This window comes from Epinephelus moara, chromosome 4 (assembly GCF_006386435.1).
Source record: "Epinephelus moara isolate mb chromosome 4, YSFRI_EMoa_1.0, whole genome shotgun sequence".
In the NCBI taxonomy this organism is placed as follows: Eukaryota; Metazoa; Chordata; class Actinopteri; order Perciformes; family Serranidae; genus Epinephelus; species Epinephelus moara.
This window is the reverse complement of record NC_065509.1, coordinates 14,761,479-14,779,567: the sequence shown is the minus strand read 5'-3', so window position 1 is coordinate 14,779,567 and position 18,089 is coordinate 14,761,479. Positions and strand designations below refer to the sequence as shown.

The window sequence follows — 18,089 nt, the reverse complement described above, 5'->3', positions numbered from 1 at the left end:
GTCCTGGATTATTCTGGAAGTTGGACTGGCAGAGTATGGACTAGTTTTGTTTCTAAAGCTTGGGAAATTAGGCAAACAAGACTGAATAATACACGTACAATATGAGATCAGTTTATCTGATGCATACCAATACAGAAACTATACTGTTGCTGTTATCCTACAACTTATGTATTTGGTCTCTGACCTGTGTTCATGGAAACTGGTAGGCTGTCAGCAAGCCCATCTGGGCTGAGCATCTACTGATGCAAGATACTGCAATGCATTGATATCAGAATACAGACAACCACGTTAGGATTTTTTTAATACATAATTTAGTCCATGTTTAGCTGTACATATATTTTTTTAATTTATCTGCAGTCAAGTAAAGTCAATTGAAAGGTACGAGGTCTTCTGTAGATTTAATCTTGGGATTAAGGCAAAGATTAGGTGAATAAACAATTCTTTCAGTACAGTTTTGTTTACTTATCCAAAAGTGCAGAGATGACCCAATGCATGTCGATGGGACCGTGCATCAGGCGCACAGCACTCTGTGTGATGCAGGGTGTGAGGCATCGCCTCTGGCTGAAATAACAAGCTTTTAGTGAGCCCTGCAAATTTAATTTTCATTGTTTACAAATTTACAATCCATAGTTCATAGGGATTTAATGTTTCTAGGTTTCACCATGTCTCTTTCTTTCCATCTAATGCTAACATCTATATTGAAATACATACATTTTCAGTGATGTCAACATATAACATACATTTTATAGATACAAATGTGAATTAAAGGAACCAAAGTAAAAAGCTGAGATGGTAGGTACTGCTACACTGCTAAGCTAGTCACCTTTAGCAGGAGTCAAGCTACTTTATTTTTCTTTCATCAAGGCTGGATTAAGCCACTGTCTCATTTAGTTACGTGGACTGAAAAGCTAAATTACCAACTTCATGAAAATAGATATTCTTCAATCAACAGCCGGGGAAATATCAGTAAATAAATTTAGCTTTAACTCAAGCTAGCTGTGGCTATCTCACCAGCTGGCACTGACTTATTTTAGCTTTCTTGTTTTAGCTGTCTAGTAGGTTGTTAATCTGTGAGACGGTGAAAAAAGGTTTGACGGAAGCTTCTAGGGCTTACCAACACATTCTCACTCCAACCTCGTCACATATCGACATTTGGTCATGTCTAGATACGACGTGAAAGGGACCCGTTGGTTGTTGATGTTCTGGGTCACTGGGTCAAGTTCTACTTGTTACATAAATCGTCTTCTTTCAAAATACACTTCCGTTTTCAAAGGATATTTACAGTTTATATGCAGTCTCTTTCAAAATAAACATACTATGTAAGTACAACATCGCAATTTGCCAGTTTTTTTTCCCTTCAACAACAAACACACATGGTTAGGTTTAGGAGAAAAGAACAGGGTGTGGCTTTATAATCTTACAGGACGTGAACAATGGTCTCCCAGGTGAAAGTTGATGTTTGTTGGACCCATCCACCTTCTGGCCTGCCCAGCTCCGACTTTTGCCGCCTTAACTTTTCATTTTTGTCCCACCACATTTCCCTAAGATGCCCACGGCTGCTGTTAAACTGTAACAGCGACCGGCCGCATTTCGCGCCAGCATTAAAGGAAGGCTTTTTTCGTCAGCAATTCACTGCCCAAGCACGGGATTTTGACGACTTCAAAGAGAGACTGGGATGGGCTCGACAGATAACCAAACCAGAGGCCAGTTCTTGCAGTTTGTCTGGTTTTAAGCTCTGCTGTGTAGTTAATGCAAAGTTTAAAGGCTCTTTTCTTTGAAATTTACATTTCTATGGCATAAAAAATGTGTTATTTTAACCAAATGTAAAGTTAATGTGTTTTGGCTTTGGAATGCAGCGTAGCTCAAATGTATTTGGTCTGAATATTACAAATGACTATATTAGCCTTATTTTTTGGTTGAGTGGTGTTGGGGTAAAGATTAAGCTCTGACTGTGGACTGCATGAAAAATTAGAATAATGTTAAATCACTTTTGGTGACAAAAAATACTAAAGTAAATGACCATGTAATTGCCTGAGAAGAAATAAAAAGAATATATCACAAACTTCTTGTAAAAAGAATTCTCAAATGATGTATTATGCTGAGCCATATCTCATAACTAGCCATAAAAATCAGGGGAAAAAAGAGAAAGTTTGAATTTCGTGTGTGACTGGTCCTCCCAGCTGAGATCACAAGCTGAGGTAAAGCAGGAGGCAGTCTGTTTCGGCTCGTGTTGAGACTGAGCGCTAAGATTCATGGGAGCATGCAGCTGTCAGGGGCCTTGATTGGTGGAGGGCTTTATCAGTCACACCACCAAAACGGAGCCCGTGTGGAGGGTTTCGTATGAAGGCTGCTGCCATACCGAAGTGTTTAGTTCCTCTGAGCCATCAGCTGGGAAATTGCTGAGTAAAAATAAGAGTGTGTGTGTTTGTGTGCACACACACACATGCTGTGTAGTAGGGGGGGAGACTCAATTAAAAACCAGCTGTGCCCTATTCCTCTGTAAGCCCTCCAGCGTTCCTCACCCCCCTCCACTCACGTCTTACCCCTGTCCCCTCCCTCTCCACTACCCCCTGCCACAAACCCCCCGCTGCTCTGTAAGCTGTCTGTAAGCTTCTAGACATGCCGATGGATCTAATGCTTCCCCCGAAAACACACACGTGAACGCGCACGCACACGTACACATATCGCCTACCTCTCACATATACTGTAAATGCTCATTTGCCCCCCGCTGCTTGATGTAATTTCGGCAGACTTGCGTGCCAAGCCAAACCAGCTCGCCTTCCACTTCCACCACTCTCTCCTACTCCCCGATGTACCTGTTACTGCCTCACATCAGCCAGCTCCCACTACAGCGGGGGCACTTACAGCTCCGAGGGAGAGATGAGAGAAACGAGGAATGAGGGGAGCAGGAATACAAAGTCAATGCTTTATTTACTAAAGAGACAAACATGCAGACAGACAGAGAAAAAGCGAGTGAAAGAAACGCCTGAAAGCCGCCTGTTAATATGGTTTTAAATAACCAGCTTCGTTTTTTTAGGAAGCAAAGGTTAGTGTGAGCACAAATTGGCTAAAGATACTGTCTGCCTGGTTCTCTGAATGCTACTGCTGCTTTTTGCTCATCTTGGTTGACTGAAAGCAGCCTAATATTAGGTTTTCTTTTGCTCTTTTTATACTATTTTGAATAGCTATAATTCATGTATTATATTGGTGCAATAGTGAAAAAGGTAGTGTTAATATAGCTTAATAAGGGTGTATCCAGGGGGCAGCTGTAGTGCTTAGGCAGCTAATCAGTGGTAATTCTATAAGTTCAGGTCCTTTAATTAGCTAATTTGCATTTTGAGAATTAATGGAATTGATTATATAATCAACAGCACAATGCATCTTCTTCCTCAGTGTTAGCAAGGCACACATATACACCCACAACACCTACAGATACACTCTGGAGGGAGGGTTAACCTCCGGATATGATATGGTGATAGATGTATGGGCGAGAGAACTCATTGCACAAGGTTAACCCGAGCCCCTGACACTGTGCAGCCTGTAATGGTGGAGATAAGGCCGGGAACGCAATTCTCAACCCGAGTGCTGCGAGGCTCCAGGACCCCTGAGCATTGGCTATAAGCATTAGGCTTTGATAGGTTATAATGGCTTGTGCTAATATTGGCTCGTGATAGAGAAAGGTCAGCTAACTCATCTACACGTATACCATCTGACAACTCGCCTCAGGATGATTTTTTCCTCATTTGAGCAAGTCTTGAGCAACACATTCATCCAAGGGGTCAGATTTTATGATGATCCATCACTTTTTAACATGGCAGTTTCTAATTATGGCACAAGGCAAAGGGACAGGATGGAAAGGCCGGGTATATAAGAAATGGAACCTAGCTGCCAACTAATTGGCAAAAGATTGTCAAAGTTTGATTTAAAGGAAGACAAACAATTTGATTGACAAGTAGAAGAAAAACGTGGATTTCCAGATGCCACTGGAGGCCCTTTATGTGCCCTAATGTGTTAAAAGAGAGGGTGGAGGATTGCCATCACTGATCCTACATTATGGCAGGAGGAGGAACACGGGCAGCCTGTAGGCAGAAGCTGGCGGCTGTCTACTCGGAGGTCGATTTTAAACCGATGAGCAATGTGCTGGTCAGCCACCCGTAGCTGCAGCTTCTGGGCGATCTAATCTGGGTTTGTTCACTGGCCAGTCTCCACATCTATGCTCGTGGGCTAAGTGTTGGCCTGTTATAGGACATATTAGGGCTAATCTCTAGGTGTGTGCCCATATGCAAGGACTTAAGTGCAGACGGATGGAAAGGACAGATTTAATTCTGCTGACATCATTACCCCCAAATCCCCACTAACACCCTGGGAAATGTCAACACTGTATATTTTTATTATTGTTATTCTCGTAGAGGAACACTTTATATGAGTGGGGAAACTAATGACTGCAAGCAATGATACATTTTTTGACAACAAGCTTATGTTGTCCCTTAAAGCAGCTATGCTCAGCTCATTATCTTAAAGAAAACAAAACTCAACAATGGACAGTGTAGGGGGAACTTTAAAGCTCCGGACAAGCTGCACCTGCATGATTAAGAATGGGGAACCGTGGGCCCAAGTCAAAGCTGTTTTTTTAGGTTATCACTGGGGGACTTAAAAATGGTTCAGTACGCCATCCTCCCCTCATCTGCATTTTTCATCTCGTACTGCACCTGTGTTACCCACAAGAGATCCGATGATTCCCTCCTCTTCCCCTTCACCCTTCGCTCTGGGTTTAACTGTGCCATCTGCGGATTCCAATCACGTCGAGGTTTCCTCCCATAATCCGACTCCCTTATTCGTCTTAATCAATATATCCGTGGTGGACATTAAAGAGTTAATAAATAAATAAATAAATAAAGCCAGAAGTGGGAGTTTTATGTCCCCTGCCAATCCCCAGTTATGCATAAAAATGCCTCTGAAATGAAATCTTTATCAAAAGAGCCACAAGGTTCTCCTTACAAGGTGTTTTCAAATAAGCGGGCGTTATTATCATACCTCCATTGGGAAATATGCATTTACAGCTTGGAGAATGAGAGGCAGTAGGGTAACTGTTAACAATGTTTTCCCTAGTTATGGTGCATAATTGCATGCTTCTGTTATTGCACCTTTCTATTGCTGCTAATACAGAGAAAGCCCATTAGGCAGTGTGCTAATGTGAACAGTAGCCTGCAGTGCAGTGGGTGCACTGTTTAAAAAGAGATGCATGAGGACCACTGTAATGAGCGCCAGGCCGCAGAAGGAGGGTACTAACACCCAAAGCAGGCACGTTCAAGCTCTGGAAAATACAGCCAGAGTCAAGTTTGCCGGTTCGGCTGTAAATATATGTGGCAACGCTGCTGTGGCCCATTTGGCATAATGGAAGTGACCTTTTATTCCTTTAATACAGTACATGTAAATGATCATAGAATAATATTCAGTGGTGTATCACAGCATGATGAAATAGCAGGCAATATATCTTTATAGAATAATGATACAATGCTCTTTTTTTGCATTTGAATCTGCAGTGATTTCCAGTTAAGCATGACCTATAATAGCATATATTCCAGTTTTGAATTCTAATTGTTTAATTGCAGCTGATCCCCGCATGTCATCCCCTCGGGATGCAGCTGCAGCCAGTCCACAGTGGATTACCCTCCACATGCACTGATAATGACCATTGACTTGGCTTTGGCCGTGAACGCGCGCTCCGCGAGCCTCGGTCATTCCTCTATACTGTGTGTGGATGGTCGCTCCCTGGATGCTGCCGCGCGCAGCCTTAACCGATCGGCCGTCGCTCACGTTCAGAGCATGCCCGCCTGCCTGCCCGCCGCTTCTCAGGTCTGACGAGAGAATCAACTGAAGACGTGCAGTTTGCGCACAGCTGCCTTCGTCCGGTTTGGAGTCCGTGTCTTCTTTTTTCCCAGTCAGCACTGCTCCCTATAACGACCATCACCGCGAAATGGATTGCACCGTTTGATCCCACCGGTTTGGTGAAGATGTTGTACTGGAGGCTTATAGCCTTTCCTCTCCATCAGCTCACCCCCCGTGCTCTCATCTCGCGCTGTGTGCAGTAGCTGCTTGTCAGGACAGACAGGGCAAAGAAAAGTATGCAATAAACAAGTGTCAAGTAGCTCCGGGCTGTTCGATTGGAGGGAAGGAAAAAAGTTCAAGTTGAAGAAGGAGGATTATGCAGTGAGTGCCGCGCATAGCTGGACAGAAAAAAGGTGGGTGATATTTCAAATATATTCATATGGAAACGATGCTTACGCGCTCCTGTTGTTTACACAGCAGCCTGTGCGACCACAAACGCCACATATGTGTGTGTGTGTGTGTGTGTGTGTGTGCACCATCAGTTGTTGTGGCAAGTAGGACGGGGAGGGCAGCGCGGAGCGGTGACATTGAGGTGCCTTTTATCGGAATAACATTTGTGGTCCTCGAGTGAGCGTGCACTTGACATGGCATTGGTCACACTGACACAGGGCTCCCTTCGCGTGTCCGCAGTGCCATTTGTGTGTGTCATAATGTCCATCTGCCTTGTTAATAGTTCCCTGGGCAGGGATGACCTTACATGGATCGCTATGGAGTTTGTGGTGTGTGAGGTTTGCACACATCTGCGCGGCATGCCAACACATTATGATATCTGTGGGAAAAAAACACACGTGTCCTGGCTGTGCAGAGCTTTCTTGCTTTATAGGGTCAAGATGGCATGTCATGAGCCGTCGTGATGAGGGGCAGCAGCTCGGCTAACCTTTTAGATCCCGTCCGACGTGTTTATGGCTACCGCAGCGCAGCATCCTCATCTCATCTCTCGCCGTACATGCGTAATAAAGTGAGTTTGCCCTTCAAAAAAAAAAAAAAAAAAAAGCTTTTTCGTCATCATGACAAAGATGGAGTTACTGGTGGGCTTTAATTGGCTGCTTGACCTGTCATTACCGCACAACCTCCTCTCCTCGGGACGGCCACAGCTCTGCGTCGCATCCAGCGCGGCCGCGGCTGTTGCCCGCGCGCTCCTGCCTCTCCACATTTCACGAGTTAATCTGCTCAAACGCACCAATTTCTACACTGCAATTTATATTTTCTGCCGTCTTTGTATTCATGAATATTTCACCAACTTGCTCACATGCTGCCATGTATTGGATTAGAAATAATGCACGGTATTGTGCTTTGCTGGAGGACTAAATCAAAGGTCCAGGCAGTGTAGGTGCGCGCGTGTCGTCCTGAATTCTAATAATCTTTCCTCTGCTGCCATGCTCTGTGTTTTTTAGTGACACAGAGAGGCTGAAAGCCACAGCCCAGCTGGCTTCCCTCGAGCTGCAGAGAGGACCATAACACTACAGGAAGTCATTCACTCAGGAAGGAATATTCATCGGGCACGAGTGTGACTCTTAGTTAAGGGTTTGGCGCCATATGCTTGCAATAAGTTTCAGGGCGCATTGGAAAAACTTTTGGAGTCGGTTGTGTATCAAGTAAGGTGTCAAGGGAGAAGGCCCACACACCAGCTGTAGATCCCACAGCCTGGCAGTCGTCAGCACCTTATGACATGAAAACACACAGAGACACACAGATGCCATGCAGATCTTGATGATGAGACACCCTGCTGAGATTCACACTTCAATCTAACTGGTACAGTTTCTCTCTGTGGCCCTTCTATCTCCTCCTCCACCTTTAGCTCTCTTCAAGCCTGCCTGCGTCTGTGTGATCTCTCGCGCTCTTTGATCTCTCTCCCACTTTCCATCCCTCCGTCTTGAGCTCTTGACAGGGGCACATAAATCAAAAAAAAAAAAAAAGAAAGCAAAGCCCGCAGTTTGGCGTGCAATCATTACTGACACACATTTAAATACATGCATATGGAAGCAAGTGCACACAGCGTACTTTAGCCATGACTGTTTTATTCACGCGGACCGACTCCACCGTCAGTCTTTAACCTGCCAAGCATAATTATGACCACCAGTGTGTTTGTGTGTGTGCATATGTGTAGCGAGCAACGGTCTTAAGTGCTAATAGGAGCTCACACTGGACAGCAGCAGGCCGTGTCAACCACAATCTTCAGACAAGCCCTCAGGGTGTCCCATTTGGCATAGCAACACACACACACACACTTACAAACAGGCCTGAGAGGTTTAGACTTGACTCAAGGGTCTGAGCACTATACGGATTCTCTGAGTCCATGTCCTTGTTGGACCTTCGCAACTATTCAATAAGATTAACTCTGTGCTGTTACCATGGAAATGTTGCGTAGATTGACTTTTAGACACGCACACTTTTTATGTGCATTATGGATATTTCGTTAATTCACATGTGAATATGATGAGAGAGTGAAGCTCTGCCTTAATCCATCTCCTTCCTCTTTCTCTCTGCCTCTATGTGGGTTATACATACATTTTACTGCAACACCTGTGAGGCCTGGAAAGAGCAGCATCAATCTTCATTAGACTGAAATGAGGCTGGCCCTGTTGAATAAATGACCATCATTGAGTGTGTGTGTTTGTTTGTGTGCATACGTGTGCTTGTGTTGAACCCAGCAGCCCGCTCTGACCCAGCTGACAGATGACTGCAGTGATTTCCAGGGTTCAGCAGATTAGGGGATTAAAGACTGAAGGCTTCACACAATAACCCTAATGCATACGCACACGCATACGGACACACACACACACACACACACACGCACGCGCATCAAATAAACACATGCCGCCAGGGCTGCGGGGCTGTTCAGAGGTCAGTGGTACCCTGTGTTGTCCTGCATTGTGCAGATAGGACCGTCCACATTCACACATGCAAACAGATGGAAAACAGCATTAGAAAGCCTCAAGGGTCCAATTTTACTAATGCCATTTTCACACTACAGGCGTGACCCATATTGGTACTGAGCACCCAGTTAATACATTTTGTCCTTCCCAACCAATTCAGAACCCACTCAGTGTTAGATAATGAACCAGCATAGTGGGCTGAATGTTTGTGACTAGGCCGCTGCAATTTTGTCACCGATTTAGAGCCAAAAGTCCCTTTCAACCACAAAATGGGCACCATTGTGGTCATTGTTTCAAATTCTGTCAATGATAACTACATTGCAGCATGTTATCTGATGTCATAACAAAAAAGCTGCTTATATATCTCTCAGGTATAATTACCTGAGAGGCTGTAAAGTGCCTGTTATTTTTTTGGGCTTTTTACTATTTAGTGTGTTGACTGGTTTTTGGAAACACCTACTTGCTGCACGGTGTTAACATTATTTCTTTTACCTGGGCAATTTAACAAGGTGTGAAACACTCAGCGCTGTTGCCACTGACAGTGCAACCATAGCAACATTGGCCAGTTTTAAAACACCTTAAATCCATCAAATTTAGTCTTGGGGGCTAAGTTTAGATTTTTTATTTTTCCATGAAGATGCTAGTTAGGATAAAGCAGGCAATTATCCCCAGCAGATTTATACACCTGCAGCTTAAAATCTCCATTGTTTTTTTGTTTTTAAGCCATTTTCACACGCAGGTCTTAAATGATGCAGGGCTAAATAGAGTCGAAGGCGTGATTGTTATTTTATCAGGTAAAATCATTTTTGAAATATAGCAAAAGACTGCTGTTGTAGGGTACATTAATATCTTATCACTTCGGACAGAACAGGATAGGTGGTAATGGAAGCAGAAACAACCTCTTGTCACTACTGATTAACTAAGAACACTGACCTTTACAGAGAGGAGAGGTGGGTGAAAATGATGGTCTTTGTGACCGAATACGGAGAGGGGGTGCCATTGTTTATACTGTTGCTGTAATTGTCAGTGCGTGCTGGTAAATAGAAAATAGCAGCTTAGCTCTATTATAGGCTGCTGTGTCTATCCTACTACCCCTCTCATCCGTTTCACAAGCTCATGGCTTTTTTGAGCCAGGAACACAATCAACACAGTGTCATAAATCCAGATCCAGAAAAGAAAACTGCTGCAGGAATGGTTTCATTCCTATTATGCTGCCCTGGTTTGGACTCCTGTGGAGCAGCTTTTGGGTGGCGTGACATACACCAGTGTCAGAAGGGCTTTGATGAGAGAGGACCATCTCAGCCCCCCCCCCCCCCCCCCCCCCCCTCCCTCCATCTACTGTGTCTAACCAATTGTGCACTTCATACTGTCCCTCTCCACATTTTCGTGCTCAGGCTGTCTAGTCATCAGTTTGATCCATTCATGCTCCATTGTCCTCTCTGTTTCAACATTTCAACTTTTAACATTAATTGTACTCCTCCGGGGAGCTTGCCCAGACATATGGAATAGCATGCTGTGGTTTTCTGAGAGGCTGAAATTACAAAGACTTGCTGATGAAGGAGCAAATTACATTAATTGCAGTAATTGATTAATTGGTGGGTAGATGGTAGAAAACCACAGAGTGTAAGAAAAAACCAAAATGGTTGATGACATTTCCCATTGTTTCCTGAAGAATTGTGGCTTGGGTTTTGATAAAAAAAGAATTCAGTAAGTTTTTGTGGAAATGTGACATATCACTTCCTCTGCTTTTTAAATGGAAATGGGTTTGTGTAATCCTTTTTTTTAAATGATTGCATCAGTCGACTCACCCTATCAAATCAAACCGACGCAATAAGAGTCATAATTTACTGTATCATATAGGGATGTCAGTGGTTAACTGTTAACTGGTTAACCATCAAGAATATGTTTGACCAGTAACACATGTCGGCCTATAGATTAATTTTAATACTCTTCTGTTCGGCGTTCACCACTAGTAATGCCATCCCGACCCAACAGCATTGCTGTGGAAACACTGGGCCCACCCTCTGGTCTCCCCTCAGGTCGCCCCTGGTGAGTAAGCAGCCCAACTTTAAGTCGCAAACACCCTTTCTATGTTATCACTGTTAGCTCTGTCAAAACCATTAGCCGTGTCAGCATGGCTCTCAGTGCTATCATAGTTAGAAATACTAAAGGGGTTTTGCGTCACAAAATCAAGCCACTTACTCACCGGAGGGTGGGCATCATGTTTTTGCAGCAATGCTGTCCCATCACCAGAGCGCCATTACCAATGGTAACCATGAATAAGTGGTGCTGCTAGTGAGATAGCTCCCACCCAATGGGTGGTGCACAGTGCGAAGTGACCAATGCTAACGTTAGCTTACCAGTAGAGACCCAAGTGAGGGCAGTGGGCACTATGTTTCGAGCCACCTGTCTGTCAGCAAAGCAACACATAACATTACAACACCATCTCTTAATGGATAACAATTAGCGCCTTGAAATGCGGTGTGAAACCTCACTGAGTCAGTGGAGTGCTGGACTCAAAGAGGGTTCCCACAGATCCTTAAAACGTCTTTAAAGGTATTGAATCCATCATTCTAAAGTTACAGCCTTAATTGGCATTAAAATGTCTCAAACCAATCTTTCAAAGTCTTAAAAATGCTAAGACATGGAAAGTAGGATTTTTGTGAATAGTTTTTTTCTGATTTTGAATTGTAAAAGCTCAAAATAATGGGCAACTTTGAAAAAAAAATTTTTTTACCAAATGCCTCTTACATTAAAATCACCTAAAAGTAATTTTTTTATGTTGCAAAATATATTTGGACAAAATTCTTCATAACTTTAAGTAGGCGATGTCGGTTCATGTCTATTTTTTTCCAGTTTTGACTACTGTAAAATTGGTCTTATACTGTATTTCATTCTGAGAGGCATTAAAAAAGTCTTAAAAAGTCTTATATCCCTCGTCTGCAGCTAGGAACCCTGTAACAGAAAATGCCTCTTGTATTTTACACCTTTTTTCTCTTAAAAATGAACCACAGTTAAAGGCGCTGTATGTAAGAATGTGGCCAAAACGGTTACTGCACTCAAATTCAAAATACTGCCGCGAGTCGTGTCCGCCCCCCCTCCCCTACAGATTCGAGGTCGCTGGACAGCAGCACGCTGGAGACTGATTTGTTTGCCCACGGGCGGCTGCCGTGGCAGGGTCGTGTCGCCGCGTCCGTGATCGTCGGCTTTCCAGCGGACCGTTCGAGCAAGTCTGGCTTCTTTGCTGCTAATGCTGCTGCCGGGATACAGCNTCAGTATGTTATATGAACATTATTCCTTAGTCTCTGTGACATATTAGGAGGATTTTACGACTATTTGCTTTAGATTTCTTACATATAGCTCCTTTAATGGGTGTCAGGATATGGAAAGTAAAATTAATCAAAAATGACATCTCTAGTATCATATCTTATCACAATTATAACATATCAAGATATAAAAGTCAAATTAAATTTTTGCCAAACAGTTTAGAAAGATGGCTACATCTCTGAAATCTTGTGTTTTTGAATGAGAAGAGAAAGAGTGAAGAGGAGTAGATGTGGTTACTTTGTGGCAGCCGGTTGGTTACGCATGATTTAATCAAGGTAAACACAGTGGATCATAGCATGTAATGCACTGCCGCTAAAATAGAGCCCTGGATATCTCTTTATTGAAACAACAATTCTCAAAATTGCCGCCAAGACACATATTAGACGTAGAATTAGCCAGTGAGACTCTAACTTAATGTGAAAACAATTTTGAATACATAATAGTCTGGCATTTCTTTGGAGCCAGCATTTAGCAGACATTACTGGTGTCTTTATACATTCCTGTGTTGGCTCCAGCCTTCAGTCATTACATTAGAGTATTGTTGACTGCAATTTTTCTCAGACTAACATGGAATCTGAGGCTCATTCTTTCCATCTGTCCATTATGTACTCTTTGTGACCTCAGTGACCTATCGTTCTTTTTCAAGGGGCTGAAGCTCAAGAGACACTGCTCAGTGCAGTGTGATGTGTGTGTTCGCATGTGTGTGGTGTGTGACACCCGGCATTCGCTGTGCTTTAGAGAAAGTGACGCTTGTAGAGAGCAGCCTTCATCTTGGATTACCATGCTCATGGATCCTGTGGGTTTTTTGTGTTGGAAGAGATGGCAGAGTGGGATGATATTTACTACATCTGTCTGACAGCTGACCGACTGGTTTTAACTCATCCTCGTCACATGCTCATGGCGCTTTGTTGTGAGCCTCCTAGTCACATTTAAGTTGAGTAAAAATAAAGTCTCTAATACTTCTGCCTACTTGCACATTGGACCATGACTAGTACCAAGTCTTTTAGACTTATCGACCATATTGTATAAGGCTGTCAAACCTTTCCTGGTTTCAGCTTCTCAAAGGAGCAGATTTAACAATTATCTATCTATCTATCTAGACAATCTATCTATCTATCTATCTATCTAGACAATCTAAAGACAACAGATTAAACTTTTTTCATACAATTCACAATTTTCTGACAAGTTTGAATCAAGAAAATAGACAATAATGAAAAATATCGGTATAGCCTAATGAGTGACATGTTTGCCAGTTAGCTGGTTATCATCTGTCAGTTGATATGGCATCTGCTGGAGGGCTGACTGGGTAAGGCCTGATCCCACTGTAAATCCCATTGCTCCCCCTGAAGATGCAAAAGCAAACAAAAAGCCTGTTGAGCCTTTCCAGACCACAGTGAATCAAACTGAATATCTGGGCTGACATTGCAGAGCTAGCTTGTATAAAAAGTTCCCACAAAGAGCCTTCATCTGTTGGCCCTGCAGTGCAGAGTTTTCCTTTTAAACTATTTCCCATCAGTGTGGAGAGGCAAGTCTCCCGTACAAATTACAAATTCTCCTGCCTCCTCTTTCTGTCTCTGTTTTTGAGAAATGCAGTGAAAAGTGGACTTGTCCTCTGCTGCCCTTAAGAGGAAGGTGTGGCCGGTTGAGTCATGCTCAAAGAAACTGCCTAGTCATTGCTTCGGCCTATAAACCGAGTCAAGCCCTGACCCCTTCAGACAGGACGTGTAGTTTAGGAATGCTCTGATGATGCTTGAGGATAATTTGTGCTGGTGAACCTGCATAATATCCTTGGCTTTTTGCATCTCTGAGTACACTTCAGCTGAGGTTGTATTAGGGTCTGCTGTAACCCCGAGTCGAGGACATATCAGCTAAGGGGGACATAGACACGCAAGCACACACACTAGCAATACAACTTGTGGTTTCTCCATTTACTGTACTCTAACTCCCCTACCCATGATTTGTGGGATCATTCAATTCCAAGCCTTTCACAGCCAATGGAATGACCACAAACTCTCTGCGGCAGCCAATGAATTCAGGAAATTTAGTGTACGTTCCACCCCTCTATTGCTTATCCCCACTCTCTTTCTTTCTGTCTCTCGTTCTAAGCAGACATGCCTAGTTACAGTCTAAAATGGCCTTGTGAAGGAGGACGGGAGTTAAGATGGCATCCCCAGAGACTTTTCAGAGAAGTAATTTAATAAACTGTGATATTTTCCCACTCCACAAGGGAAAGGGAATAGGCTCAGAAAAGTAATGAAACCCAGCTGTTGAATTTTTAATATTACAAAATCAATTTCATGTACTTGAACATAACCAAGGAAGGCTCTTTTCTTCTACCTGGGTTGCAAAATGCACACTGTAGCGTTGACTTCCGGCTAGCTTCCTGTTCCCACTGCAATCAGAGTTGTGGAGGGGGGGTCTGAAGGTTTGAGGAAAACAACTGCTCAACAGCTTCTCTTGGCTCCCACCTGTCCTTGCACATTTGATTAGCAGCTGGAAAATAGGTTGTCCTTAACATAGCCACTGCTTAGAAAGCGGAATAGTAGCTACTTCACAAGAATAGATGCATGCACTTATTCATTAATAGCATTCTGTTCGGACAAAAAGTACAGTGATAAATTTAGATTCAATGCACACTTCAAAATGTGCTCTCACGGCTCTCTCCAGCTGTTTTGGCATATTCAGATCATATATACATATATATATATATATATATATATATATATATATATGGATTCCTATTATCAGTTAGGTTCATACTGGATGATTGTGTCACGTGGTTTACGTTCATTACGTCATTAATGTAGCAGGTTGGAATGTGAGTGTGAGTGTGGTGGTGCTGGATGGACATGAAGCTCACCTAACTTTACACAGTTTGCATCCTTAACAGATAAAGCTTTTAGTTGATTAATCAATTAGTTGTCAAATTATATTAATTACCAACTAATTTGACAATCAATTAATCAGTCTGAGAATTTTTTAAGAAAAAAAAAGTCAAGATTCTCTCGTTACAGCCTCTTAAATGTGAATATGTACTGGTTTCTTTACTTCTCCATCATAGTAAACTGAACATCTTTGGGGTGGGACAAAACAAGAAATTAAACGTTAGTTGCAGCCCTAGCAAAAGCCTTGGGATCTTACCATCCTGCAGTTGCCACGTGCTAAAATTGTAGAAATGAATAATTTCAAAAATGTTTACACTGAAGGTAAAAAATGTTATTTAATGTTAGCCAGGGCTTTGCAAAATAATCCGGTACAATATTAATGTTCTGTCTGGTAATGTGGTTGGATTTTACAGTATTCTCAGATTCAGTTCACATGCCAGGAGTACAACTTCTAGAGCTGACATTATATTTTATGCTAAAATCTTATGAGAGAATTATATAGTTTTGGTTTCCTCTTTATTTACAGAACTACTCCCATTTTTTTTTAATTCTTGTGATCGTCAGGCTTCCGTACATTTGACTGATAATTCAATCAGACTCTGGTATTTGATAATTAGCTCTGTTTCCTACCTTTCACACTTCTGTCAAGGCTGTTGGCTGTTTGTTTACTGCAGATATGCAATGACACTCCTTTTACCCTGACTCCACTGCTACGTGTGGCAGGGAGAGCGAGAGAGAGAGAGAGGGGTCAGGTGATGATTTATGACCGCGATGCTGCATTCCAGCACAGGATGATTAATCTCTTCTGGGAACACTTCACGAGTACAAGTTTAACCTACCTCGGCCTTGCACACGCATGCACGCACACACGCCAGTGCGCACGCAGAAACACAAACACGCGTGCGTAAGCGCTCGCACGCTCTGCATGCCTGACAAGCAGGACATAAATGCAGGGGGCAGAGTGCATGTGGTGCTTTTGTATGCAATTCATGTGCAACTACCCCCCACACCCCCAACACACACATTTGCACCACCCAACCCCGTCGTACACCCATCCTCTCTTTTCGTCTCTGCCTCCCTTGTTCATTCTCTCTTCTTTCTCTCTCCTCACTGACCTCAGTGGTGCAATGTCTCACATTCACCCCTCTCCTCTTTCGCCTTGTCCATTCATCACAAACAGTCACAGATGCTCACACTCACACACAGAGGAAGAGGGTGAGAAAGGGAGGGAGAGGAGGAGTGAGAGAGCCTCTGTATAAGGCCATTTGGCTCCAGTACCAGTGAGCATAAGGCTATAGGATTAGTGCTGCTAGGTGCTAAAAGCTTCAATGTCTTAATAAGCACAGAGAAAGGCAGAGACTGGCCGTATCAGTGGGATACAGCTGTGTGTCTCTGTGTGTGCGCATAAGTGCATATTCAGGTGCTCTGCGCAGGTACAAATACTCTTTGGCAGTCCTGAGCCGGCACATTGAGAGGATAAGTGTAAATACCACAGGCTGCATCTGAAGCTCTATTACTTGAGCACACTTCAACGAATCGTTGCACAGTCATACTCATTGAAACACAGAGGGTGGTTGAACACATCTTTATTGTAATGAAGTCATTTATTGTAATGGAGAGCATTTACAGTCAACTGTAGCTTAGATTCCTACGCTTTTGTCATTACGGCTTCTCTGTCTGTTTATCAAGCCCGCGCTCTCTCTTTTTCTATCTCTCTAGTGACCAGCTTTTAGTCTGTGAACACACTGACCTTTTCTCTCATGGGAGTGGGTTTTTTTTTAAAGGAATTTGCACTGACTTTTTTAGGAAGATATTGTGGTTGTGCAATTAAAGGTTTTTAGTGAGGGCTCATGTCTTTTGGGAAATAAAGTATGATTTATCAGTGAGGGGAAAAAAGAGAAATGTAGTAACCACTTAATGACAACGTGCTTGATAACATACAATTAAGACCAATTATAATGCATTTAAAAGACGGTGAGTAAGTTAAGTTGTTGTGAAATATATCCGTGAGTCAATCAACTCAATTTGAGGGACGTGCTTATTATAAGCTGTGCTACTGCAAAGCGTATAATAAACACATTAAAACACCTACATCTCTAGAATGTATAATGTTTATATGCAGCCTTATGTAGGCTGACTCTGCTGTGATGAAAGATCTTGCCCTATAGTCTCTTGCATTGTAAATACCCATTAAGACAAATGTGTGTATATTTTTATACTATAAAGTTTGGATTTGTGAGCTGCCAGTGGTTGACTTGGCGACACTTGTGCTTAGTGGTGGAAACACTCCTTGAGCCACCACTTTGTCAGCAGTACAAAGAAGAGCAACTGGTCTGTTTACAATGCAGCAAAACAAACACATTTTAATAAGTCAGTCAGTCAAAAATAATGGCCACTGCAATCTGATTTTAGCGCATGATGCAAGTAGTTCCCTGAACAACAGCAGGGCACAGCAGAGGGAGTTGGTTACCTTCACCTGCAACTCTTAAACTAAATATTACTCCCAGCAGGTCCCCCACCAACTGTATCACCGCATAGAAGGAAGCATGTATCTACTCATGGACAAGAGGCCTGTGCTCGTGACAGCGTGAGATATAAACATTAATAGCATCCTCGTCAGCTGAGCTCTGACGTTAGCTAGCTCAGTTGTGCTAGGTGAGCTAGCAGAGGTTGGTTGTAGTTCAATAGAAAGAAAATAGTTCTTACATGAAGCTGCTCACAACAAGGTCTGTGGATTATCTGGAGCAACTGGGTCATGATTCTCTGAAAAGAGACATTGCTGTTGAGGTTTTTGAGTGTATTTTTTTATTTTTTTTTGGCACTTTGAGCACCACAAGCTGAGTGCCATCTAGTTCCATTATACTGGAGAGAAGGCAGACATCTCTTGGCCAATATCTCCAGCACTCTAACACCAAACTTGTGCCAAAAGAATCTAGATCAATAGTCTAAATAGCACTACAGGTAAGAGGAAAAATATGTATTTTTTACTTTGGGGTGAACCTTCCCTTTAATACAGCTCTAATAAGGTTGTGGGAGAGTGCACAGTAAACATGCTGATTTTACTGAGATTAGTTTAAAAATAGCAATACTGGTTTACATACATTGTTTCCCA

General features: G+C 42.9%; 1 protein-coding gene across 1 annotated transcript in view; it reads left to right on the top strand.

Moving 5' to 3' along the window:
• The first annotated feature begins 5,427 nt into the window (after window positions 1-5,427).
• The window catches only part of tenm2a (teneurin transmembrane protein 2a), a 235,680-nt gene continuing 223,018 nt past the window's right edge, over window positions 5,428-18,089 (top strand). The window contains exon 1 of the mRNA XM_050042757.1: window positions 5,428-6,242. The gene's annotated coding sequence lies outside the window, so the exon portion shown is untranslated. The remainder of the gene's footprint in view (window positions 6,243-18,089) is intronic.